This window comes from Rhinoderma darwinii, chromosome 1 (assembly GCF_050947455.1).
Source record: "Rhinoderma darwinii isolate aRhiDar2 chromosome 1, aRhiDar2.hap1, whole genome shotgun sequence".
Classification (NCBI taxonomy): Eukaryota; Metazoa; Chordata; class Amphibia; order Anura; family Rhinodermatidae; genus Rhinoderma; species Rhinoderma darwinii.
In genome coordinates, this window is record NC_134687.1 from 257,636,627 (window position 1) to 257,664,502 (window position 27,876).

Below are 27,876 nucleotides of genomic sequence, written 5' to 3' on the forward strand. Positions count from 1 at the left end.
CTGGGTAAGTGTGATTTTTTTTTTACAACACTTGCGGGTTTTACATCCCAATTGAATTCAATGGGGTAAACCCGCAACTGAAAATCAACAAAAACGCAGCATAAATTTGCATGTTGTGGAATTAAATTCCGCATCGCAGGCCAATTTATTAACGTTTACGATGCAGTTTTTTGCTTTGGCTTCTTTCCGCAGCTTGGGTATGCTGCGAAATTTCTGCACACAATTCCATTGCTCAAATTCTGCAGCATTTAAGCTATGTGGGAACCCGGCCTATGGGATTGCTGAAAAGGGAGTGAAAATTTGTGTCGGTCTTGTTCTTCTTTGGTCTTTCCAAGATAACTGTATTGTCTGAGAGTCTATTGATTGCATAAAGGTTTCATGAAAGGGAACTCACCCTGTATCTAGACAGAGGACTGGATATGATGTTGTGTAACTGTTAGGGTATGTGCACACGCAAAATCAAAAACTTCTGAAAATACGGAGCTGTTTTCAAGGGAAAACAGCTCCTGATTTTCAGACGTTTTTTAAGCCACTCGCGTTGTTCGCAGCGTTTTTTACAGCCGTTTTTGGAGCTGTTTTTCTGTAGAGTCAATGAAAAACAGCTCGAAAAACGGCTGAAGAAGTGACATGCACTTCTTTTTCGCAGGCATCTTTTTACGTGGCGTTTTTTGAAAATGAGGCGTAAAAAACCTCCCCGACGGAAGAGAAATCCATGGGCAGATGTTTGTAGGCGTTTTTCGAGGTGTAAACGCCCTGTTATTCCAGAGATCTGATTACCATTGTTCGGTCAGGATGAAATATTTCCACCCTTTTGCAAATTGTCACTATTATTTTTCTTATCAGACCCTCCTTTTTTTAAATTTCTAATCTGGTTTATTAAAGGTCTTTTTTAAAAAAAAGCAAACAACAAACCGTGGGTGAAAAAGACTCTGAAATGAGGAATATGGTCAATACTCTAAAAAGGTCACAAAAATATGCGTTTACAGAAATCTTAGCCACAAAAACTCCGTACCAAAGAAGGTAATTAGAAAAGCCTTAGGCCCTATTCACACGACCGGGATTCCCAGCCGTGTGATGGCTGTTCAAACACACGGCCGCAATAGGAACAATAGACCCCAAATGGGGCTATTTACACAGCCGATTTTTTGATGGTCCGGTAAACCGAGCCGTCAAAATATGGAACATGCCCTATTTTGGGCCGTTCTCCCGGCCACATGGATCCCATAGAAGTCTATGGGGCCATGTGAAACACGGCTGCCACTTGGATGTGAACCGAGTGACGGCCATGCTTTCTACCGCTCGCTCGCTCCCTTCTCCAGCCAACAGTTCGAATTGCAGGTGAGGAGGAGAGGGATTTTATTGCTCCCTGTAGGAGCGGAATCCGTTATCCCTGGCCACAGCTTTGGCTGAAGCTGTGGCCAGGGATTCCGCTCCAGGAGAAGTGCCTTGGAGCGATCCCCTAATCCTGAAGCGGAATCCCCATTCACAACGGCCGGTGATTCCGCTCCAGGAGAAGTTCCTGACTTCCCTGTCCATATATGGAGAGTGACGACAGGGACGTGAAGCGGAATCCCCGGCCACAGCAGCCGAAACTTGGCCGCGGATTCCGCTCCAGGAGAAGTCCCTGACTTCACTGTCCATATATAGACAGTAACGTCAGGGACTTCTCCTGAAGATGAATCCCCGGTCACAGTCGTCCCTGACATAGCTGTGGCCGGTGAGTCCGTTTCAGGAGAAGTCACTGTCTATATATGGACAGTGAAGTCAGGGACCTCACCTGGAGCAGAATCACCGGCAGATGGGACACTGTGGCCGGGGATTCCACTTCAGGAGCAGGGGACCGCTCCAGGAGAAGACTATGACGTTACTGTCGCCAGGAGACTTCTCCTGGAGCGGTCCCCTTCAGCGGTGCTATCTACAGGAAGGGGGGTACCATCTACGGAAGGGTGTGCCATCTACAAGGGGTGTCATCTACAGGGGTGCTATGTACAAAGGGGCTGTGTAGTACTACCTACAGGGGAGCTGTGGCAGTATATACAGAGGACAGTGTGGCATTATCTACAGGGAGCTGTGGCAATATCTACAGAGGGCAGTGTGTGGCTTTATCTACAAGGGGGCTGTGGCAGTTTCTACAGGGGGCTGTGTGGCATTATCTACAGAGGTCAGTGTGTGGCATTATCTAGAGGGGGCTGTGTGGCATTATCTACAGAGGGCTGTGGCAGTATCTACAGGGGGCTGTGTGGCATTATCTACAGAGGGCAGTGTGTGGCATTATCTACAGGGGGCTGTGGCAGTATCTATAGGGGGCTGTGTGGCATTATCTACAGGGGACTGTGGCAGTATCTACAGGGGGCTGTGTGGCATTATCTACAGAGGGCTGTGTGGCAATATACACAGAGGGCACTGTGTGGCTTTATCTACAAGGTTGCTGTGGCAGTATCTACAGAGGGCAGAGTGTGGCATTACCCAGAGGATGCTATGTGGCATTATCTACAGAGGGCAGTTGTTGGCATTATCTACAGGGAGCTGTGTGGCATTATCTACAGGGGGCTGTGTGTCATTATCTACAGAGGGATGTGTGTGCCATTATTTACAGGGAGGCTGTGGCAGTATCTACAGGGGGCTGTGTGGCATTATCTACAGAGGGAAGTGTGTGGCATTGTCTACAAGGGGGCTGTGGCAGTATCTACAGGGGGCTGTGTGGCACCATGTACAGAGGGCAGTGTGTGGCATTATCTACAAGCGGGCTGTGGCAGTATCTACAGGGAGCTGTGTGGCATTATCTACAGAGGGCAGAGTGTGGCATTATCTACAGGCGCTTTGTGGCATTATCTACAGAGGGCAGTTTGTGGCCCAAAAAATATTGACTAATGAAATTAATCAGTTTTAAAAAAGGACAGGGAAAAAAAACCTGATGCAAATCCTCCATCCTTCTAGTATAGTATATATCCTTACAGTATTTAAAGGGGTATTACCAGCTTAGACATTTATGGCTTATCCACAGGATATCTGACAGATGCATGTCCCAGCTATGGGACCAAGTGGCGATTCCCCATCGGTCCATTATGGGCTGCCGCCCAGGACCCCAGGCTCCTGGGGGGCCCATTGCCAACCAAAGACCACACCACAGTTTTGTCACGTTTTTCTGCGAATCGCGGCAAAAACCACGACAAAACTGGAATCAATTGCATCTGCGTCCGAAAGACGTGGATACAATTGACATCTCTGGCAAGGCAAGGGAACTATCAGTTCCCTTCCCCACCATTCGGCCATTTTTTTAAGCAGGTGGCGCGATGACGTCGTCGTGCCACTTGCGTCATTTCGCTGGATGCGGCCTGGTCAGAAGAGACCAGGCCTGCATCGTCGGAAAAGAGGATGGCGCTAGAACGGGGACAAGTAAGTGTGGCACTAACTACAGAGATGTCGCATTGTCAGGCATCATTACCATGTATATTGTTTGAAAAATATTATCCTTATATACAGTGAAGGAAATAAGTATTTGATCCCTTGCTGATTTTGTAAGTTTGCCCACTGTCAAAGACATGAACAGTCTAGAATTTTTAGGCTAGGTTAATTTTACCAGTGAGAGATAGATTATATTTAAAAAAAAAACAGAAAATCACATAGTCAAAATTATATATATTTATTTGCATTGTGCACAGAGAAATAAGTATTTGATCCCCTACCAACCATTAAGAGTTCAGCTTCCTCCAGACCAGCTACAAGCTCCAAATCAACTTGGTGCCTGCATTAAAGACAGCTGTCTTAAATGGTCACCTGTATAAAAGACTCCTGTCCACAGACTCAATTAATCAGACTGACTCTAACCTCTACAACATGGGCAAGACCAAAGAGCTTTCTAAGGATGTCAGGGACAAGATCATAGACCTGCACAAGGCTGGAATGGGCTACAAAACCATAAGTAAGACGCTGGGTGAGAAGGAGACAACTGTTGGTGCAATAGTAAGAAAATGGAAAACATACTAATGACTGTCAATCGATATCGATCTGGGGCTCCATGCAAAATCTCACCTCATGGGGTATCCTTGATCCTGAGGAAGGTGAGAGCTCAGCCGAAAACTACACGGGGGGGAACTTGTCAATGATCTCAAGGCAGCTGGGACCACAGTCACCAAGAAAACCATTGGTAACACATTACGCCGTAATGGATTAAAATCCTGCAGTGCCCGCAAGGTCCCCCTGCTCAAGAAGGCACATGTACAGGCCTGTCTGAAGTTTGCAAATGAACATCTGGATGATTCTGAGAGTGATTGGGAGAAGGTGCTGTGGTCAGATGAGACTAAAATTGAGCTCTTTGGCATTAACTCAACTCGCCGTGTTTGGAGGAAGAGAAATGCTGCCTATGACCCAAAGAACACCGTCCCCACTGTCAAGCATGGAGGTGGAAACATTATGTTTTGGGGGTGTTTCTCTGCTAAGGGCACAGGACTACTTCACCGCATCAATGGGAGAATGGATGGAGCCATGTACCATCAAATCCTGAGTGACAACCTCCTTCCCTCCACCAGGACATTAAAAATGGCTCGTGGCTAGGTCTTCCAGCACGACAATGACCCGAAACATACAGCCAAGGCAACAAAGGAGTGGCTCAAAAAGAAGCACATTAAGGTCATGGAGTGGCCTAGCCAGTCTCCAGACCTTAATCCCATCGAAAACTTATGGAGGGAGCTGAAGATCCGAGTTGCCAAGCGACAGCCTCGAAATCTTAATGATTTACAGATGATCTGCAAAGAGGAGTGGGCCAAAATTCCATCTAACATGTGTGCAAACCTCATCATCAACTACAAAAAACGTCTGACTGCTGTGCTTGCCAACAAGGGTTTTGCCACCAAGTATTAAGTCTTGTTTGCCAAAGGGATCAAATACTTATTTCTCTGTGCACAATGCAAATAAATATATATAATTTTGACTATGTGATTTTCTGTTTTCTTTTTAATATAATCTATCTCTCACTGGTAAAATTAACCTAGCCTAAAAATTCTAGACTGATCATGTCTTTGACAGTGGGCAAACATACAAAATCAGCAAGGGATCAAATACTTATTTCCTTCACTATATATATATATATATATATATATTCAGTATATTACACAAAGAGATTGGATTCATGGACCACAAAGAGCCTGCATAACATGCCTATGGAAGACACCGCCCCCTGGAATGCAAGAGGAGTGTACAGAAGAACTTGCAGCTGAGAAGCCTGTGGGGGCTTGGGCACTCCCACATCTCTAGGGAGGGGGCATGTGTCTTTTCCTGTGTTTCTTTTTTTCTGAATAAAGTTCAGTTCGCTTCCTGTCCTATTTGAGGAAAGCTGTGTACCAACATCTCTGGCTGGTTTACTTCTTTCCAGGCATGCCTTCAGCTCTCAATTTACAGATGTGGTTATTCGGTGTGAAATAACAGGGAGAAGGAAGCTACCCTGAAATACGGACCTGACAGCTTCTATAGGGGGACTGTGTGGCGATTTCTACACGGGCTGTGTGGCGTTTGCTACAAGGTGGTGGTGCTATCTACAGGGGGTGGAACTATCTACAGAGGATGGATGGCACTATCTACAGGTGGGATGTGTGTGATGCTACCTACAGGGGGTGTGGGGCACTGTCTACAATGGTCTGTGTGGCGCTATCTACAGAGGCCTTTGTGGCGCTATCTACAGGGGTCTGTGTTGTGTTATCTATAGGGCGGCTGTGTGTGATGCTATCTTAAGGGAGGGGGTGTGGGTCACTATCTACAGAGGTCCATGTGGGGCTACCTACAGGAGTCTGTGTGGCTCTAGCTACAGGGGGTCGTTTGGTGCTATCTATAGGGGGGCTCTATGTGATGCTATCTATAGGGTTGTGTGTGTGTGTGGCATTATCTAAGGTGCTGTGACCTGTGTCCTGTAGGCCAGCTGCCGTACCGTCAAGGCGGTACGGCCCAGTGGGTTCACGTACCCAACATGAGACGATGACATTGACGCTGCAGCCTGTGATTGGCTGCAGCGGTCACATGTGATGAAACATCATCCCAGGAGTACGGACTGTAGGAAGAAGGAGAGCGTTCTGGGTAAGTGTGATTTTTTTTTTACGGAGTTGCGATTTTGCGTTGTAATTGCTGCGAAAACGCTGCAAAAGTTGCAACACTTGTGGGTTTTACATCCCCATTGAATTCAATGGGGTAAACCCGCAACTGAAAATCAACAAAAACGCAGCATAAATTTGCATGCTGTGGAATTAAATTCCGCATCACAGGCCAATTTATTAACATTTACGATGCAGTTTTTTTACTTGTTTTTTTTCCCCCAGCTTGGGCATGCTGCGAAATTTCCGCACACAATTCCGTTGCCGAAATTCTGCAGCATTTAAGCTATGTGGGAACCCGGCCTATGGGATTGCTGAGAAGGGAGGGAAAATTTGTGTCGGTCTTGTTCTTCTTTGGTCTCTCCAAGATAGCTGTACTGTCTGGGGGTCTATTGATTGCATAAAGGTTTCATGAAAGGGAACTCACCCTGTATCTAGACAGAGGTCTGGATAGGATGTTGTATAACTGTTAGGGTATGTGCACCCACAAAATCAAAAACTTCTGAAAATACGGAGCTGTTTTCAAGGGAAAACAGCTCTTGATTTTCAGACGTTTTTTAAGCCACTCGCGTTTTTCGCAGCGTTTTTTACAGCCGTTTTTGGAGCTGTCTTTCTATAGAGTCAATGAAAAACAGCTCGAAAAACGGCTGAAGAAGTGACATGCACTTCTTTTTCGCAGGCATCATTTTAGGTGCCATTTTTTTAAGAGAACGCCGTATTTCCCATTGAAATCCATGGGCAGATGTTTGTAGGCGTTTTTCGAGGTGTAAACGCCCTGAAATACACCTGAAAACACTACATTTGCACATACCCTTATTCGTGTTGTTTCCAGGAAAATGTCTTGGGCTGTGTCCCCAAACACCGTCTGTACACCAATGTTCACTTTTTTTCTGTTTTCATTCTTTATGATTTTGTATTATGTTACAAAAACTCAATAAAAATCTTTTAAAAAAAAATAATTTAAATTTTCAGGATTTTGTTTTTCCGTTTTTGACCCTGGTGTATAATTAGCAAATTAACTTTATTGTATGGGTCATTACAAATGCTGGAAATACCAATTATGTACAATTTTTGGTTCCCTTTTATTAGTTTTGCTTTATAAGTATTTTTTAATAAATAAAGTTTATTTAATTTTTTTATATATATTTTTAGTCTCAATAGGAGACTTATATAAACAGTCCTTTGATCACTTCTATAATTCTCTACATATCTCATGTGTTGATACAAGGGAAACAGAGTCTTAAAGCCAATATATGTCAAAAAATGTAAAAAATACTTTATTTAAATATACAGAACAACAAACATTTAAAAAGATATATATGACAGGAGAAACTCAATAAGTAATCAACATAGAACTACATCAGGAAAACCAGAGTTATAAATAGTGACCCCTATTGTATAGGTAGCAGTAAGAGTATCACTGGTATAAGTTATGGTAAATTACACTCAGTACACATATTAGTACTAATACAGGACATAAATGGTCCAAAGAAGAAACATAGTGTACTAGAGAAATAGATATAGACCGTACCCTGAATCTACAGGGAAAAACAGGATATTCTTACCCATGAATGTCTTTAAATGTTTTCTGATGATCTCTGGGTGCGCCCCGACGCGCGTTTCGCGATTATCCGCTTCCTCAAGTGGGTATAGTGTGTCTATCCAGTGGGCACCCTATATATACCATCTATGTATAGCCCAGGTGTATTCTAAATGAAGTCTACCCCTTCCAAGGGTGCATGGCGCGCATCCGACGGCGCAACCGGAAGTGTGGCAGGCCCCACTTCCGTCCTCCAGTGCTGCGGCGCACATCCGGATTCTCGACGCGTACCAAGAGATCCGGACATGCGCACCGCACTATCGGAGGTCCGGGCGTGGCCTAGCCCCAGTCCCGGCCGCGTACGTATGGAGCGCGCACCCCATTGGACAGCGCAGACCAGATGTGGGTAAGTAAACATGTAATGTGGCAACTAATAGCCTACTTGTATTTCGATTATTTACTTCAAACAGATTGATATCATTGTAATATCTGATAATGACTCGGGTGTTTGTATATGTAGAGTTAGACAGTCATTTTTATACAAGAACAATGACAAATCTCGGGGAAAACAATACCCTCATAATACAGTGTTTAGCAAAAAAGAAAAAAGAAAAACATTTTGTTATTAAAATGGCAATTGCGCCAAATGACCTAATATAATTATAAGATACACTTTTAGTTGTGTACACTCTAGTGCTGTGCTATTATAAAAAAATACAATACATATTGTGTAATGTATCATTACGGGCATAACAATACCTCATAAATATTGATGATAAAAACATGAATACGGGAGATACATAGATCTCCAAATTAAACCGTACAGACATAACAGACATCTAATAACAGTGCAGAAAATTATAAGAGACTGTTACTGTTAGGTAACGGTCATATAGGGTCGTCTGTGAAAAGCCAGGCGACAATTAAAGTGCTCATGCAGACACGTATAGGGGTAAAATCGCAAATGAATTACATAAATAGAATCCCGAATATATGAACTCCACATCAAGGTCCGCAGCATAAAGAATCATCGAACTTTAAGGGGTTTGTTTAGGAGTACACAGGTGCTTCACTGGATATCAGCCGATATGTCACATACCTACTAAAAGAATAATGGTTAAAAACTCGACACACAAACAATACACAATTTTAAAATGTAATAAAAGTATATTATGCTGATAGTCAGGTGGTTCCAGCATCCTTATAGGAAGGGTGCGAAGCTTCATTTTTCGTTGAGTCCGGCCGGTGCCATGGATCCTAATTGCACAATCCACCTACATTCCTTCTGTGCCAAGACCTTCTTCACATTACCCCCCCTGATGCCACAGCGTATACGTTCAATCCCACAGATTTTGAGGGATCTGCAGTATGTTATTGCCTGTCCGTGTTTAATAGGCCCATACACATGGCAGACCTGTGGGCCTTCATTAGGCAGCCTGCGATAGCATTGTGTGGACGCCGATGAGGCGCTATTGACCACAACATTAAAGGGGTTAAACGGCCGGGATCAAGGTTATGTCCGATCACAACTGCTAGTGATAGCTCCCTTCTCCAGCTCACAGTTCGAATTGCAGGTGAGAAGGAGAGGATTTTATTGCTCAATGTAGAAGCGGAGTCCGTTATCCCTTGCCACAGCTTCGGCCGAAGCTGTGTCCAGGGATTCCGCTCCAGGAGAAGTGCCTGACTTCACTATCCATATATGGACAGTGACGTCTTGGACGTCGCCTGGAGCGGTCCCCTAATCCTGAAGCGGAATCCCCATCCACAACGGCCGGTGATTCCACTCCAGGAGAAGTTCCTGACTGCACTGTCCATATATGGAGAGTGATGACAGGGACGTGAAGCGGAATCCCCGGCCACAGCAGCCGACACTTGGCCGGGGATTCCGCTCCAGGAGAAGTCCCTGACTTCACTGTCCATATATAGACAGTAACGTCAGGGACTTCTCCTGAAGCAGAATCCCTGGTCACAGCCGTCCCTGACACAGCTGTGGCCGGTGAGTCTGCTCCAGGAAAAGCCAATATCTATATATGGACAGTGAAGTCAGGGACCTCTCCTGGAGCGGAATCACCGGCAGATGGGACACTGTGGCCGGGGATTCCACTTCAGGAGCAGGGTACCGCTCCAGGAGAAGACTATGACGTTACTGTCTCCTGGAGACTTCTCCTGGTGCGTTCGCCTTCAGCGGTGCTATCTATAGGAAGGGGGGTGCCATCTACGGGAGGGTGTGCCATCTACAGGGGGTGCCATCTACAGGGGTGCTATGTACAAAGGGTCTGTGTGGTACTACCTACAGGGGAGCTGTGGCAGTATCTACAGAGGGCACTGTGGCATTATCTACAGGGGCTGTGGCAATATCTACAGAGGGCAGTGTGTGGCTTTATCTACAAGGGGGCTGTGGCAGTTTCTACAGGGGGCTGTGTGGCATTATCTACAGAGGGCAGTGTGTGGCATTATCTATAAGGGGGCTGTGGCAGTATCTACAGGGGGCTGTGTGGCTTAATCTACAGAGGACAGTGTGTGGCATTATCGACAGGGGGCTATGGCAGTATCTATAGGGGGCTGTGTGGCATTATCTACAGAGGGCAGTGTGTGGCATTATCTACAGGGGGCTGTGTGGCATTATTTACAGAGGGCTGTGGCAGTATCTACAGGGGGCTGTGTGGCATTATCTACAGGGGGTTGTGGCAGTATCTACAGGGGACTGTGGCATTATCTACAGAGGGCAGTGTATGGCATTATCTACAGGGGGGCTTTGGCAATATCTACATGGGGCTGTGTGGCAATATACACAGAGGGCACTGTGTAGCTTTATCTACAGGGGGGCTGTGGCAGTATCTACAGAGGGCAGAGTGTATCATTACCCACAGAATGCTATGTGGCATTATCTACAGAGGGCAGTGTGTGGCATTATCTACAGGGAGCTGTGTGGCATTATCTACAGAGGAATGTGTGTGGCATTATCTACAGGGAGGCTGTGGCAGTATCTACAGGGGGCTGTGTGGCATTATCTACAGAGGGAAGTGTGTGGCATTATCTACAGGGGGCTGTGGCAGTATCTACAGGGGGCTGTGTGGCACCATCTACAGACGGCAGTGTGTGGCATTATCTAGAGGAGGGCTGTGGCAGTATCTACAGGCGGCTGTGTGCCATTATCTACAGAGGGAAGTGTGTGGCATTATCCACATGGGGGCTGTGGCAATATCTACATGGGGCTGTGTGGCAATATCCACAGAGGGCAGTGTGTGGCTTTATCTACAGGGGGGCTGTGGCCAGTATCTACAGAGGGCTGTGTGGCATTATCTGCAGAGGGCAGTTTGTGGCAAAAATTATTGACTAATGAAATTCATCCGTTTTAAAAAAGGACAGGGAAAAAAACCTTAAGCAAATCCTCCATCCTTCTAGTATAGTATATATCCTTACAGTATTTAAAGGGGTATTACCAGCTTAGACATTTATGGCTTATCCACAGGATATCTGACAGATGCACGTCCTAGCTATGGGACCAAGTGGCGATTCCCCATCGGTCCATTATGGGCTGCCGCCCGGGACCCCAGGCTCCTGGGGGGCCCATTGCCACCCGAAGACCACACCACAGTTTTGTCACATTTTTCTGCGAATCGTGGCAAAAACAATGACAAAATTGAAGGCCCCTGGAATCAATTGCATCTGCGTCCGAAAGACGTGGATACAATTGACATCTCTGGCAAGGCAAGGGAACTATTAGTTCCCTTCCCCACTATTCGGCCTTTTTTTTAAGCAGGTGGCGCGACGACGTCAGAAGGGACCAGGCCTGCATCATCGGAAAAGACGATGGTGCTAGAACGGGGACAAGTAAGTGTGGCACTAACTACAGAGGGTGTTGCATCTATAGGGGGACTGTGTGGCGATTTCTACAGGGGCTGTGTGGCGTTCGCTACAAGGTGGTGGTGCTATCTACAGAGGGTGGCGCTATCTACAGAGGATGGGTGGCACTATCTACAGGGGGCATGTGTGTGATGCTATCTACAGGGGGTGTGGGGCACTTTCTACAATGGTCTGTATGGCGCTATCTACAGAGGTCTGTGTGGCGCTATCTACAGGGGTCTGTGTTGTGCTATCTATAGGGAGGCTGTGTGTGATGCTATCTTAATGGAGGGGGTGTGGGACACTATCTACAGAGGTCCATGTGGGGCTACCTAAAGGGGTCTGTGTGGCTCTAGCTACAGGGAGCCGTTTGGTGCTATCTATAGGGGGGGCTGTATGTGATGCTATCTACTGGGGTGTGTGTGTGTGTTATTATCTAACGGGCTGTGTGGCATTATCTACAGGGGGACCTTTTTGGCACTATCTACAAGGGTGTGTGTGGCATTATCTACAGGGGTCTGTGTGGCACTACCTATAGGGGGGCTGTGTGTGATGCAATCTACAGGGGGGGTGTGGGGCACTGTCTACAGTGGTCTGTGTGGCGATATCTACAGGGGTCTGTGTGGCGCTATCTACAGGGGTCTGTGTGGTGCTATCTATAGCGAGGCTGTGTGTGATGCTATCTTTTGGGTGGGTCTGTGGGGCACTATCTATCTACAGAAGTCTGTGTGGCGCTACCTACAGGGGTTTGTGTGGCTCTATCTACAGGGGCCGCTTGGTGCTATCTATTGGGGGTGCTGTATGTGATGCTATCAACAGGGGTGTGTGTGGCACTTTCTACAGTGGGGTGTGTGTGGCGCTATCTACAAGGAAGGTGTGGCACTATCTATAGGGGGCTGTGTGGCGCTATCTACAGGGGGGCCTGTTTGGCACTATCTACAAGGCGGTGTGTGACATTATCTACAGGGGCTGTGTGGCACTATCAATAGGTGGGATGTGTGACACTATTAGAGGGAGGCTGTTTGCCACTATCTCCAGGGGGCTGTGTGTGATGCTATCTACAGGGAGAGGTGTGGGGCACTATCTACAGGGAGCTACAGTGAAGGAAATAAGTATTTGATCCCTTGCTGATTTTGTAAGTTTGCCCACTGTCAAAGTCATGAACAATCTAGAATTTTTAGGCTAGGTTAATTTTACCAGTGAGAGATAGATTATCTAAAAAAAATAAAAATAAATCACATAGTCAAAATTATATATATTTATTTGCATTGTGCACAGAGAAATAAGTATTTGATCCCCTACCAACCATTAAGAGTTCATCCTCCTCCAGACCAGTTACACGCTCCAAATCAACTTGGTGCCTGCATTAAGGACAGCTCTCTTAAATGGTCACCTGTATAAAAGACTCCTGTCCACAGACTCAATTAATCAGTTTGACTCTAACCTCTTCAACATGGGCAAGACCAAAGAGCTTTCTAAGGATGTCAGGGACAAAATCATAGACCTGCACAAGGCTGGAATGGGCTACAAAACCATAAGTAAGATGCTGGGTGAGAAGGAGACAACTGTTGGTGCAATAGTAAGAAAATGGAAGACATACAAAATGACTGTCAATCGACATCGATCTGGGGCTCCATGCAAAATCTCACCTCGTGGGGTATCCTTGATCCTTAGGAAGGTGAGAGCTCAGCCGAAAACTACACGGGGGGAACTTGTTAATGATCTCAAGGCAGCTGGGACCACAGTCACCAAGAAAACCATTGGTAACACATTATGCCGTAATGGATTAAAATCCTGCAGTGCCCGCAAGGTCCCCCTGATCAAGAAGGCACATGTACAGGCCCGTCTGAAGTTTGCAAATGAACATCTGGATGATTCTGAGAGTGATTGGGAGAAGGTGCTGTGGTCAGATGAGACTAAAATTGAGCTCTTTGGTATTAACTCAACTCGCCATGTTTGGAGGAAGAGAAATGCTGCCTATGACCCAAAGAACACCATCCCCACTGTCAAGCATGGAGGTGGAAACATTATGTTTTGGGGGTGTTTCTCTGCTAAGGGCACAGGACTACTTCACTGCATCAATGGAAGAATGGATTGAGCCTTGTACCGTCAAATCCTGAGTGACAACCTCCTTCCCTCCACCAGGACATTAAAACTGGCTCGTGGCTGGTCTTCCAGCACGACAATGACCCGAAACATACAGCCAAGGCAACAAAGGAGTGGCTCAAACAGAAGCACATTAAGGTCATGGAGTGGCCTAGCCAGTCTCCCGACCTTAATCCCATCGAAAACTTATGGAGGGAGCTGAAGATCCGAGTTGCCAAGTGACAGCCTCGAAATCGTAATGATTTACAGATGATCTGCAAAGAGGAGTGGGCCAAAATTCCATCTAACATGTGTGCGAACCTCATCATCAACTACAAAAAAGGCTGAATGCTGTGCTTGCCAACAAGGGTTTTGCCACCAAGTATTAAGTCTTGTTTGCCAAAGGGATCAAATTCTAGCTGGGGTGGCGGAGTATTTAAACTAGGGCTGAGGAGGGAGGTCAATGTAGAAAAAAAAGGGGTAGCCAGGTTAGAGAGGGGTCAGACTATATTGGTGGGGGGAGAAACAGAATGTGGGGAGAGGACTAGACAACAAGATAAGGAGATCCTTTCGTTACAAAACATCAGTGTAAATAAAAAGGCCCGATTAATGTCAAATCACATTTCTGATAATAAAAGTGAAAAACTGACAGGCAAGTTAAAGTGTATGTTCACAAATACCAGAAGTCTAGCAAGCAAAATGGGGGAGCTGGAGGCCTTGATACTGGAAGAAAATATAGATATAGTTGGTGTTGCTGAAACATGGCTGGACTCTTCACATGACTGGGCTGTAAATCTACAGGGTTTTACACTTTTTCGGAAAGACAGGACAAATAGGAAAGGTGGTGGTGTATGTCTGTATGTGAGAAATGATATGAAGGTGAGTGTGAAAGAGACAATAGTGGGTGAAGACTGTGAGGAGGTTGAAACCTTGTGGGTGGAACTAGAAAGGGAGGTAAACACTGAAAAAATTACTTTTGGTGTAATCTATAGACCCCCCAATATAACTGAGGAGATGGATGTTCAGCTATATAAACAGATGGAGTGGGCTGCACAGGCGGGTACTGTAGTGATAATGGGAGATTTTAATTTCCAGGATATTAATTGGTGTCATGGTTCAGCTTCAACTGCAAAGGGGAGACATTTCCTCAACCTGTTGCAGGAAAATTTTATGGGCCAGTTTGTGGAAGACCCGACTAGAGGTGAAGCTCTGTTGGATCTGGTCATTTCTAATAATGCAGATCTTGTTGGGAATGTCAATGTTCGTGAAAACCTCGGTAACAGTGATCATAATATAGTTACATTTTACCTATACTGTAAAAAACAAACGCAGACTGGGAGGGCAAAAACATTTAATTTTAAGAAAGCCAATTTTCCCAGGATGAGGGCGGCAATTCAGGATATAGACTGGGAAAAACTAATGTCAAATAATGGGACAAATGATAAATGGGAGATTTTCAAATCCACTTTGGGTAATTATAGTGCAAAATTTAACAAGTATAAACGACTCAAATTAAACCCCACATGGCTTACACCTTCTGTGAAAGGGGCAATACATGACAAAAAAAGGGCATTTAAAAAATACAAATCTGAGGGTACAGCTGTAGCCTTTGTAAAATATAAAGAGCTTAATAAAATCTGTAAAAATGTAATAAAAATAGCAAAAATACAAAATGAAAGGCAGGTGGCCAAGGATAGTAAAACAAATCCCAAAAAATTCTTCAAGTATATAAATGCTAAAAAGCCAAGGTCTGAACATGTAGGACCCCTAGATAATGGTAATGGGGAGTTGATCACAGGGGATCAAGAGAAGGCAGAGTTACTAAATGGGTTCTTTAGCTCTGTATATACAACAGAAGAAAGAGCAGCTGATGTAGCCGGTGCCAGTGCTGTTAATATATCAGTTGATATACTGAATTGGATGAATGTAGAGATGGTCCAAGCTAAATTAAATAAAATAAATGTACACAAGGCCCCGGGACCAGATGGGTTACACCCTAGAATTCTTAAAGAGCTTAGTTCAGTTATTTCTATCCCCCTTTTCATAATATTCAGAGAATCTCTAGTGACTGGTATAGTGCCAAGGGACTGGCGCAGCGCAAGTGTGGTGCCTATTTTCAAAAAGGGCTCTAGGTCTTCCCCAGGTAATTATAGACCAGTAAGCTTAACATCCATCGTGGGGAAAATGTTTGAGGGGCTATTGAGGGACTATATACAGGATTATGTGACAGTAAATAGCATTATAAGTGACAGCCAGCACGGTTTTGCTAAGGACAGAAGTTGTCAAACTAACCTAATCTGTTTTTATGAAGAGGTGAGCAGAAGTCTAGACAGAGGGGCCGCTGTGGATTTAGTGTTTTTGGACTTTGCAAAGGCATTTGACACTGTCCCCCATAGACGCCTAATGGGTAAATTAAGGACTATAGGTTTAGAAAATATAGTTTGTAATTGGATTGAGAATTGGCTCAAGGACCGTATCCAGAGAGTTGTGGTCAATGATTCCTTCTCTGAATGGTCCCCAGTTATAAGTGGTGTACCCCAGGGTTCAGTGCTGGGACCACTATTATTCAACTTATTTATTAATGATATAGAGGATGGGATTAATAGCACTATTTCTATTTTTGCAGATGACACCAAGCTATGTAATATAGTTCAGACTATGGAAGATGTTCATGAATTGCAAGCAGATTTAAACAAACTAAGTGTTTGGGCGTCCACTTGGCAGATGAAGTTTAATGTAGATAAATGTAAAGTTATGCATCTGGGTACCAACAACCTGCATGCATCATATGTCCTAGGGGGAGCTACACTGGCAGATTCACTTGTTGAGAAGGATCTGGGTGTACTTGTAAATCATAAACTCAATAACAGCATGCAGTGTCAATCAGCTGCTTCAAAGGCCAGCAGGATATTGTCGTGTATTAAAAGAGGCATGGACTCGCGGGACAGGGATGTAATATTACCACTTTACAAAGCATTAGTGAGGCCTCATCTAGAATATGCAGTTCAGTTCTGGGCTCCAGTTCATAGAAAGGATGCCCTGGAGTTGGAAAAAATACAAAGAAGAGCAACGAAGCTAATTAGGGGCATGGAGAATTTAAGTTATGAGGAAAGATTGAAAGAATTAAACCTATTTAGCCTTGAAAAAAGACGACTAAGGGGGGACATGATTAACTTATATAAATATATTAATGGCACATACAAAAAATATGGTGATATCCTGTTCCTTGTAAAACCCGCTCAAAAAACAAGGGGGCACTCCCTCCGTCTGGAGAAAAAAAGGTTCAAGCTGCAGAGGCGACAAGGCTTCTTTACAGTGAGAACTGTGAATCTATGGAATAGCCTACCGCAGGAGCTGGTCACAGCAGGGACAGTAGATGGCTTTAAAAAAGGGTTAGATAATTTCCTAGAACAAAAAAATATTAGCTCCTATGTGTAGAAATTTTTCCTTCCCTTTTCCCTTCCCTTGGTTGAACTTGATGGACATGTGTCTTTTTTCAGCCGTACTAACTATGTAACTATGTAACTATGTAACTTATTTCTCTGTGCACAATGCAAAAAAATATATATAATTTTGACTATGTGATTTTCTTTTTTTTTTTTATATAATCTATCTCTCACTGGTAAAATTAACCTAGCCTAAAAATTCTAGACTGTTCATGTCTTTGACAGTGGGCAAACTTACAAAATCAGCAAGGGATCAAATACTTATTTCCTTCACTGTATGTGTGGCGCTATCTACAGGGGTCTGTGTGGTGCTATCTACATGGTGTGTGTGTGTGGCGATATCTATAGGTGGGCTGTGTGTGATGCTATCTACAGGGGGGAGTGTGGGGCGCTATCTACAGGGGGCTGTGTGTCGGCGCTATCTTTAGAGGGGCTTTGTGTGATGCTATCTACAAGGGGCTTGTGTATGGTGCTATTATATTTAACCCCTTAATGACCAGCCTATTTTAGACTTTAATGACCAGGCCATTTTTTAAGTTTTTCCATCGTCTCATTCAAAGAGCTATACACTTTTTATTTTTGCGTCGACATAGCTGTATAAGGTCTTGTTTTTTGTGGGACAAGTTGTAATTTTTAATAGCACCATTTTGGGGTACATAAAATGTATTGATTAACTTTTATTAACTTTTGTTTTCGGGGGGAATAGAAAAAAAACAGCAATTTTGCCACACTTTTTGCGTCCCAAATTTACGCCGTTTACCGTGTGGTATAAATAACACAATAACTTTATTTAGTGGGTTGTTGCGATTGCAACTATACCAAATTTGTATAGTTTTTGTATGTTTTACTACTTTTACACTTTTTTTTCAAAATTATTTGTTTTTGTGTCTCCATATTTGAAGAGCCGTAACGTTTTTATTTTTTCGCCGATGCAATTGTAGGAGGGCTTTTTTTTTGTGTGGGACAACGTGTAGTTTTTATCGGTACCATTTTGGAGTAGATGCGACTTTTTGATCACTTTTTATCACATTTTTTTAAGGCTGGATTCAAAGAAAACAGTAATTTTTGCATGTTTTTGTATTTTATTTTTTACGGCGTTCACCGTGCGGGTTAAATGATGTAATAAGTTAATAGTTGCGGTCATTATGGACGCGGCAATACCAAATATGTGTAACTTTTTTACTTTATTTTGTTTGTTAATAATAATGCACTTTGTAAGGGGGAAAAGTGTTTTTTTTAATTTTTTTTTCCCCCTTTTTTTTTCTTTCACTTTTTATTAAAAAATTTTTTAAAGTTGTTTACTAGTCCCACTAGGGGACTTCACTATGCGATTATACGATCGCATTTATAATACACTGCACTTCTGTATTGCAGTGTATTATGCCTGTCCGTGTAAAACGGACAGGAATCTGCTAGGTCATGCCAGAGGCATGATCTAGAAGGCATTCATTACAGGCAGACCTGGGGGCCTTTATTAGGCCCCCGGCTGCCATCGGAGACACAGACACTCAGCGATTTTATCGCCGGGTGTCAGTGAGATGAGAGGGAGCTCCCTCCCTCTCTCCAAAACCACTCAGATGTGGTGCACGCTATTGAGCACCGCATCTGAAGGGTTAAACGGGTGAGATCGATACTAATATCGATCTCATACGTTCGAGCAGGGACGCCCCCAACCCTCAGCTACTTCTGGTAGCTGAGAGCAGGGAGATTTGACAGCTCCCTGCTCTGTTTACTTATTCCAATGCAGCGAAGTAAAAAGTCTATTGCGTCGGAATAAGGCCCGTTAGTGACCGACGTAGAAACACTATAGTGCGGTCACTAAAGGCTTAAGGGCGCAGCGTGTGGCACCATGACAATTTTATCTTCGTTTATAGGTGTGGAAATGTTGGAAAAGTGAGGAGCCGAAGACTTCTCTGTGGCAAATTCTGCAGAAATGGGTCATGGCCGGGAGAAGTCATTATGAGGTCTGGACCGGATGGAGAATAAAAGAGGGAAAAAACTACTAGAATCTGAGAAGAAGTCACCTGTGAGTCACTGGATTTATAGAGAATCTGTCACCTCTCCTGACATGTTTATTACAGGAAATCCTTGTATTTCGCAAAAAGTCTTTGTGCAGTCCAGGACTGATAGACAAATGGGTGTTACCGTTCCCCTTGTCAGGAGGATGTGTCCATGCACAGTGTGATACTGTCAGCGATGGTTGGAGACTGTCAGTATGCAGGGACACAGCCCTTTGACAAGGGGAATCATAATGTAATGGCAGGAAGGAGGTGAAGGGAACAAGTGAGCCCTAATCTATCCACCGCCCTGTCCCTGCCTACTTGCAACGACCCGCCCTAGGCGACGGGGTACAACTTGGCGGCGGTCCCTACGCTGTCTAAGTGCAAGGGAGTACAAACAGGGAACACGCAAGGGAAGGGGCAGTAGCCCACGGAACGCCGCGAGGAAACGGAGCGGTGAATGAGTCAGTCAGGATCAGGATGTAGTGGAGTATACCAACGAGAGCACGGAGCAGGAAGCAAGCCAGGGGCAAAGCGAAGCAGGATAAGCGGAACTGAAGCAAGGCAGAAGCACGGCAGAAGCAGGCTGTAGCAAGGCAGCAGTGGGGCCAGGAATCCAAGAAGAATAACAAGCACTGAGGAAGAGAACAAAGCAGGTATAAATGGACAGGGGGCGGAGCTAACTCCGACTGACCAGGCCGCGATAGGCTCTCCCACTCCTGAGCCTGCCACCCTGGTTGGTGGGAGCCGGTGTCAGTCTAAGAGGTCTGGCCTCAGGTGTCGACTGATTAATCCCGGGAGTATACACAGACGTAGTACCTGGCAGATCCTTTACACATAACACCCATTTGTTAATGCTTGCACAAAAAGGTAGTGTTAACAATAGTTACGGTGCGGCAGGAAGGCAGTGGAGAAGGGTGGCCCAAATTTGGGTAACAGCCCAGGGCCTATGGTCTCCTTAATCCGCCACTGATAGGACCGCACCTATATTGAGATCGGTGGTCGCTTGACAACCATTCTGCCTGGTGCAGTGTCCGCTGGGACTGGTGGAGGAACGGGAACGCATGCCCATGGCTCTTTCCATTTTGTTCAATGATAGTTACAGAAACAGCTGAGTAAGAGCTGCTCAGCTGTTTCTGTAACTCTAATACAACAGAATGAAGAGATCCGCACGCATGCCACCCTTCACTAGTCCCCTACTGGAATCGGCTGCTTGCGGAATCCGCACCAAGCAAAACGGAGGTTGGGTGACCCTTGTCCTTGATATAGGTATAGGTCCCAGAGCTAGTATCCGCATCTACAAGACATTTATGGCTTATCCTGTGGATATGCGATAAATGCTAAGATGGGAGTTCATCTTTAACTGCTGCACCCATTCACTCATAGAGAGAACTGCAGAGGATCTGTAGAAGTGTTGGTTGGTGGGATTCCACTCCTGGTCATACTGGATCTTCGTCAAGAGTTCTCGAGGGTGCATCCGGATATTTTACTGTTCGTGAAGAAGGATCCTGAGTTAGGTGAGACCATTCTGATTGACTTTGAAACTGATGTTGGGACTGTGCAGCACATAATGTATTTGATGCACAGCGTTTATGTGATGACACTAGTGAAATGTCTAAAATTGTGCCTAACATGTCTTTAAGCCATGAGTATGTCACAGAGCCTGAGCAGGGGAATGCAGTGTGAACGGGCAGGTGAAGAAACCGCAGCCAAGGCAGAAGAGGAGATTATCTCAAGTGGACCCCTAGAGGTCATGGTTCACAATAACAAGACTGTTGCATGTGATGTGTGCACTGTTCCTAATGGCCACCAGCTGTATGCTGCTGCTATGGATGACAATGGGCTTACTGCTGCTATGTGTGAGTGTAGTGGTGATAAACTCTACAGGTCTGAGAATGTGGTTCGGGTCACATCATAGTCGGCTGAATCCAGCAGCATTGATCTACCCTTTTTATTTGAGCGACCACACCAGTGTGAATGTAGCCCTAAGTGATGCACATGAGTTCCTGGACGGTGGAGTCAGTGAGGTGTGTGCGCTGGTGGCTGTGGCCTCGGTCACTAATGAACTACCCAGTAGTGAACCAGATGTACATGAAAACATTTCCCTAGAGGTTGGGGCTGTCAATGGTACCATTGAGGACACCACTGCCATGTATGGTGTGGGAAGGGTTACTGCTTCACGCATAGAAGTCCTGCCCCCTGCAGGTCTTTCTCATTGACGTTGAGACCCATGTTTCCCAGGAGGTGAGGGGAGCCATAGAGGTGGTCTTTCAGGCTTGTTCAATGGATACTGATACAGAGTGTGCTTTAGCCATTGAAGTTGCATGTGACACAAGACAGGTTGCTAAGGGCAGCAAGCGGTGCTATACCACTAAGCAGGATGAGGGCCCTAACACTGCTGCAGAGACGACCACTACCTGGTCTGATAGAAGTAACCCAGAGATGTCTGGTCAGTGCGGTGAAAAAGTGTCGCTGGACAGACAGTCGGAGCCCTTAAATGCTGAGACACAAAACTCCAAGATGGAGGGGAGTATAGCATCTGAAAGTGGTTTAGTAGATGATATGGTGTATACCACAACTCATGGAATGAGTGTTACTGAACACTATGAGCCAATGTCTGTTACTGTAGGGGTGATCCTAAGTATAATTATTTCCCAACGTAGGAGCTTTGACCCTGGGGGAGGTTGTAAAGTGATTAGTCCTACGGCCTGTATCAAAGGGGGGGGGGGATATGTAGCAGTGCAGCTACTGGACAGTGCAGAAACTGTCAGGTTTTAAGCAACCAGGGAACATGTACAGCAGGGAGGGTTTTCTCTGCTGTTGCTTGGGTGTAAAACACGGAATAGGGCCTGGTTTGCTGGAATGTGAAGGAGAAGGACGGCTTCCACTCCATACAGACAGTCCGTGTCTTGGGCTGTCTGTTGAGCCTAGTTAGGCTTCACCTGAGGCAGCTGTTTAATTGAGGTGTGTGCTGTTCACACAGGGCTCTCAGTCTGGGGAAGACCCAGTGTCACTAGTGTGTAAGGTTAAGCTGCCTATGGTTTGAGGTACTGGGCACAAGGCTCAGTGTCTCTTCGTGAGGGACACTGAATGTGTTAGTTAGAGGCTGAACGGCCTAGGGTTTGTTTTGTATGGTTGTGTTGTAACACTGCTGGCTGTGTTCAAGACAGTAAAGCTGGTTGTAGTTGGTTCAAACCAATCCCCCGTGTTGGAGTGAAAATTCTTGTGTGCCAACCATCTTACCCTGAAGATGGCGATCCTGTGAGCTAAGTTGTCCTCCCAAGGTGTCACTGTGTGTGTGTGTGTGTGTGTGTATATATATATATATATATATATATATATATATAGTCCTTCTCAATGAATTAGAATATCATAAAAAAGTTAATTTATTTCAGTAATTCAAATCAAAAAGGGAAACTCATATAATATACAGATCCATTACACACAGAAAGAGCTATTTCCAGCATTTTTTTCTTTTAATGTTGATGATTATGGTAACAGTTAATAAAAACCCAAAATTTAGTCTCTTTAACCCCTTCCCGCTCCTGGACGTACTATTAGGTCATGGCAGCTGTATCGTTCACGCTCCATGACCTAATAGTACGTCTCGGGAGTAACGGCCATTTCGGCCGTCCTCCCGACACATACAGCAGCTGTCACAGCTCCTACAGCGGGGACCGATCGCTGTGTCCCCGCTGATTAACCCCTTAAAAGCTGCGTTCTCTAGAGATCGCGGCTTTTTAGGGGTTAAGCTGCCATCGCCGGCCTGCTACACGATAGCGGCCGGCGATGGTGACTATGGCAACCGGACACCAAACAATGGCGTCCGGCTATGCCATAGACAGAAGCCTAGTGGGTCCTGATAACGTCAGGACCCACTATGCTTGCTGTCAGTGAGTAGCTGACAGTTCTAATACACTGCACTACGCATGTAGTGCAGTGTATTAGAATAGCGATCAGGGCCTCCTGCCCTCAAGTCCCCTAGTGGGACAAAGTAATAAAGTTAAAAAAAGTTGAAAAAAGATGTGTAAAAATAAGAAAATAAAAGTTTTAAAAGTATTAAAAGTAAAAATCCCCCCTTTTCCCTCATCAGTCATTTATTATTAATAAAAATATATAAACAAACAAATAAACTATACATAATTGGTATCCCCGCGTCCGTAACGGCCTAAACTACAAAATTATTTCGTTATTTATCCCGCACGGTAAACGCCGTAAAAGAAAATAATAATAAACCGTACCACAATCACAATTGTTTGGTCACTTCACATCCAAAAAAATTGAATAAAAAGAGATCAAAAAGTCGCATGTGCCTAAAAATGGTACTGATCAAAACTACAGTTCGTTACGCAAAAAATAAGTCCTCACACGGCTTTATTGATTGAAAAATAACAAAGTTCTGGCGCTAAGAATAAGGTAACACAAAAAGTGAATGATTTTTTACAAAACGTATTTTATTGTGCAAACGCCATAAGACATAAAAAAAACCTATAAACATCTGGTATCGCCGTAATCGTATCGCCCCACAGAATAAAGTGAATATGTCATTTATAGCGCATGGTGAACTCTGTAAAAAAAATAGAATAAAAAAACAATAGTAGAATTGCTGTTTTTTAGTCACCGCGCCACCTAAAAATAGAATAAAAACTGATCAAAAAGCCGCATGCACCCCAAGAAAACTACAATGAATTCCTCAAGGGGTCTAGTTTCCAAATTGGGGTAACTTTTGGGGGGTTTCCACTGTTTTGGCACCGCAAGACCTCTTCAAACCGGACATGGTGCCTAATAAAAAAGAGGCCTCAAAATCCACTAGGTGCTGCTTTGCTTCGGAGGCCGGTGCTTCACTCCATTAATGCACATGGGCCACATGTGGGATATTTGTCAAAACTGCAGAATCTGGGCAATAAGTATTGAGTTGCGTTTCTCTGATAAATCCTTTTGTGTTATAAAAAAAATGGCATAAAAAGGATTTTCTGACAAAAAAAATAAATTTTAATTTCACCTCTACTTTGCTCTACATTTCTGTGAAACACCTAAAGTGTTCATAAACTTTCTAAATGCTGTTGTGAATACTTTGAGGGGTCTAGTTTCTAAAATGGGGAGGTTTGATAGGGGTTTCTAATATATGGGCCCCTCAAAGCAACTTCAGAACTGAACTGTAACCTAAAAAAGTAAATAAATTAGGCAATACTTCGCTTCTTACATTATACTGATAATGAGCCGTGCCCACCCGGAGATGACCCCAGTTTTGACCGTTTGTATAAATGGAGACCCCTATTAGACTGTTTCGGTGCCCGGTTTTCCCAAGCATACACCCCCGAGAAGTGTATTTCAATTGATGAGTCCCTGGTAGATTTTAAAGGGAGGGTTCAATTTCGCCAGTACCTGCCGGGTAAGAGGGCAAGGTATGGCGTGAAGATGTATAAGCTGTGCGAGAGTGCATCAGGGTATACCTACAGATTTAGGATATATGAAGGAAAGGCCATCCCCAAACCAGACTGCATCCTGGACTACAATAGGTATATGGGAGGGATGGACTTGTCAGATCAAATCCTGAAGCCCTACAGCGCCATGCGGTGTGGTATAAGAAGCTGGCCGGGCACATCATACAGATGGCATTGTACAATACGTACGTGCTACGTCGATGTACAGGCCAGAGGGGAACTTTCCTGGAATTTCAAGAGGTGGTTATCAAGAACCTAATCTTTAGGGAACAAGAAAGGGGGGCACCCAGTACTTCTGGAAGCGGGGCCACACGCATCGTACCAGGGCGACAACACTTTCCAGGAGAAGTTCCCCAAACTGGCAAGAAGGGAAAAAGTCAAAAGAGGTGCAAAGTCTGCTATAAGAGGGCGATAAGGGATGACACAATATATCAATGTGACACGTGTCCCGAATAACCAGAGCTCTGTATGAAAGAGTGTTTTAAAATTTATTATACAACCCTTGGTTTATAATTTACCCCAATTTTACTTACCCTGATGCACTCCGCACAGCTTATCCCCCCTCGTCTTTCCCCTCTGGGCCCTGCTGTGTGCTCAGGCAGCTGATAACAGCCACATGTAGGGTATTGCCATACCCGGGAGAACCCACATTACAGTTTATGGGGTGTAGGTCTCCGGTCAAAATGCTCACTACACCTCTAGATGAATGCCTTAAAGGTGTAGTTTTTAAAACGGGGTCACTTCTTGCGGGTTTCAACTGTACTGGTACCTCAGGGGCTTCTGCATACATGACTTCGCACTAGAAAATCCCCAGTAGGCCAAATGGTGGTCCTTTCCTTCTGAGCCCCCCCATGGGCCCAAACGGCAGTTTATCTCCACAAATGGGGTATTGCCACACTCAGGACAAATTGCGCAACAGAATGGGGTATTTTGTTTCTTGTGAAAATTATTTTGTTTTAATTCCCAGCCCAATTCAAATAAGTTCTGTGAAAAAACTATGGGGTCAAAATGGTCACAACACCCATAAATGAATTCCTTGAGGAGTGTAGTTTCCAAAATGGGGTCACTTCTGGTGGGTTTCCATTGCTTTGATACCTCTGGGGCTCTGCAAATGCGACACGGCACCCGAAAACCAAACCAGCAAAATCTACACTCCAAAGAACACACAGTGCTCCTTCCCTTCTGAGGCCTCCCATGGGCCCAAACGGCAGTTTATCGCCACAAATGGGGTATTGCTGCACTCAGGAGAAATTGGGCAACAAAATGGGGTATTTTGTTCCCTGTGAAAATAAGAAATTTTGACAAAAAATTACATCTTATTGGAAAAAATGACATTTTTTTCATTTCACAGCCCAATTCAAATAGGTGCTGTGAAAAAAGTGTGCGGTCAAAATTGTAACACCAACCATATTTGAATTCCTTGAGGGGTGTAGTTTCCAAAATGGGGTCACTTCTGGTGGAGTTCCATTGCTTTGATACCTCTGAGGCTCTGCAAATGCGACATGGCGCCCGAAAACCAATCCAGCAAGATCTGGACTCCAACAAACACATAGCGCTCCTTTCCTTCTGAGCCCTCCCATGGGCCCAAACGGCAGTTTATCACCACAAATGGGGTATTGCCGCACTAAGGACAAATTGGGCAACAAAATGGGGTATTTTGTTCCTTGTGAAAATAAGGCATTTTGATCACAAATGACATCTTATTGGAAAAAATGACATTTTTTTTCATTTCATAGCCCAATTCAAATACGTGCTGTGAAAAAACTGTGTGGTCAAAATGGTAACAACAACCATAAATGAATTCCTTGAGGGGTGTAGTTTCCAAAATGGGGTAACTTTTGGGGGGTTTCCACTGTTTTGGCACCGCAAGACCTCTTCAAACCGGACATGGTGCCTAATAAAAAAGAGGCCTCAAAATCCACTAGGTGCTGCTTTGCTTCGGAGGCCGGTGCTTCACTCCATTAATGCACATGGGCCACATGTGGGATATTTGTCAAAACTGCAGAATCTGGGCAATAAGTATTGAGTTGCGTTTCTCTGATAAATCCTTTTGTGTTATAAAAAAAATGGCATAAAAAGGATTTTCTGACAAAAAAAATAAATTTTAATTTCACCTCTACTTTGCTCTACATTTCTGTGAAACACCTAAAGTGTTCATAAACTTTCTAAATGCTGTTGTGAATACTTTGAGGGGTCTAGTTTCTAAAATGGGGAGGTTTGATAGGGGTTTCTAATATATGGGCCCCTCAAAGCAACTTCAGAACTGAACTGTAACCTAAAAAAGTAAATAAATTAGGCAATACTTCGCTTCTTACATTATACTGATAATGAGCCGTGCCCACCCGGAGATGACCCCAGTTTTGACCGTTTGTATAAATGGAGACCCCTATTAGACTGTTTCGGTGCCCGGTTTTCCCAAGCATACACCCCCGAGAACTGTATTTCTATTGATGAGTCCCTGGTAGATTTTAAAGGGAGGGTTCAATTTCGCCAGTACCTGCCGGGTAAGAGGGCAAGGTATGGCGTGAAGATGTATAAGCTGTGCGAGAGTGCATCAGGGTATACCTACAGATTTAGGATATATGAAGGAAAGGCCATCCCCAAACCAGACTGCATCCTGGACTACAATAGGTATATGGGAGGGATGGACTTGTCAGATCAAATCCTGAAGCCCTACAGCGCCATGCGGTGTGGTATAAGAAGCTGGCCGGGCACATCATACAGATGGCATTGTACAATACGTACGTGCTACGTCGATGTACAGGCCAGAGGGGAACTTTCCTGGAATTTCAAGAGGTGGTTATCAAGAACCTAATCTTTAGGGAACAAGAAAGGGGGGCACCCAGTACTTCTGGAAGCGGGGCCACACGCATCGTACCAGGGCGACAACACTTTCCAGGAGAAGTTCCCCAAACTGGCAAGAAGGGAAAAAGTCAAAAGAGGTGCAAAGTCTGCTATAAGAGGGCGATAAGGGATGACACAATATATCAATGTGACACGTGTCCCGAATAACCAGAGCTCTGTATGAAAGAGTGTTTTAAAATTTATTATACAACCCTTGGTTTATAATTTACCCCAATTTTACTTACCCTGATGCACTCCGCACAGCTTATCCCCCCTCGTCTTTCCCCTCTGGGCCCTGCTGTGTGCTCAGGCAGCTGATAACAGCCACATGTAGGGTATTGCCATACCCGGGAGAACCCACATTACAGTTTATGGGGTGTAGGTCTCCGGTCAAAATGCTCACTACACCTCTAGATGAATGCCTTAAGGGTGTAGTTTTTAAAACGGGGTCACTTCTTGCGGGTTTCAACTGTACTGGTACCTCAGGGGCTTCTGCATACATGACTTCGCACTAGAAAATCCCCAGTAGGCCAAATGGTGGTCCTTTCCTTCTGAGCCCCCCCATGGGCCCAAACGGCAGTTTATCTCCAC